Source organism: Centruroides sculpturatus, unplaced genomic scaffold (assembly GCF_000671375.1).
Source record: "Centruroides sculpturatus isolate CEXI.00-Female unplaced genomic scaffold, Cexi_2.0 scaffold483, whole genome shotgun sequence".
Classification (NCBI taxonomy): Eukaryota; Metazoa; Arthropoda; class Arachnida; order Scorpiones; family Buthidae; genus Centruroides; species Centruroides sculpturatus.
Window position 1 is genome coordinate 516,178 of NW_019384741.1, and position 1,160 is coordinate 517,337.

The window sequence follows — 1,160 nt, forward strand, 5'->3', positions numbered from 1 at the left end:
TCTTCTTGCTCCCGAAACTTCTCGGAGAGTCTTCTGTCGTGTCTTTCAAGATCGGCATTATCAATCTCCGTTCTCTCCTTTTTGTCTAGTTTGTCGTAAATATTTGTCTTTCCACTTTTTTCCCGAGACTACGAATATTCGAGTACAAAGAACCGGTTTCGACTTATTTCTACTTAAGAAGTAGTTAAATAATTAAGCGATTAGGGAATTGGAGACGTAAACAAAACCCCGACGAAAGAGCCGGAATATTACTTAAACAAAAGCTTAACCGAACCAATCTATAGCCGAGTACAGTGTTGACCGATTTCTTCGAAATACTGTATTAGATGTAATAAAGACAGAAATTTTTCCAGTTCGACGAGAGTGACCGAAAAGTTGTAAATTTTGGAAATTTCCGTGGACAACATCCGGTCCTAAAACGAATTAGTTAGAAAACAAAAGACGGACTATCTATTAAGTTTTTTACAGCTATGATTAGAAACGTTTAAAATTTACAACAACACTGTCGCGTCCTTTGAGATATACTAGTGATACGACAAAAGACGTTAACCGGTATCGGCACCCTCGGGATTTGGCACGCATGCACGCGCCGCACACCTACCAAGATCGTCTCTGATTCCATCTACAAGCCACTGGTAGGGAGCACTTTTAACTAAGTGGATTGCTTTAATATTTAAAAAGTAAAGAATATTTTATGCTCTTTTTATGTACACAAAACTATATTCATACAATCGAATATTTTGTACTAGGTGTGTATAATTGTATATCGATCACACATTTATTTTAACAAGCACGTTTTTATAATTTTATTTTTAATTTTAGCCCTTATATTATGGCTAGCAATTTAGAATATACAGTCGACCCCCCTATAAGATAAAGATACGTTCCATTCTTTAGGAATCCGATTTCTTACGAATCCTTCCAATCACGACCCGATACGTGTCAAGTTTACAGACTACGGCTGATTGAAAGATTTTCTTCCATAAAATTAATCGATTCTAGACTAATCCGACTCAACATTTCCAAAATACGTATATTTTTTTTGGGAATAATTCGTATAAACTACGCTATAAACAAAAAATTGTAGGATTACTTACCGAGTGTCACCATTCGACATCGCCATTGCTCAACATTGTTTTCGTCGCGGAACAGCTCAGCAA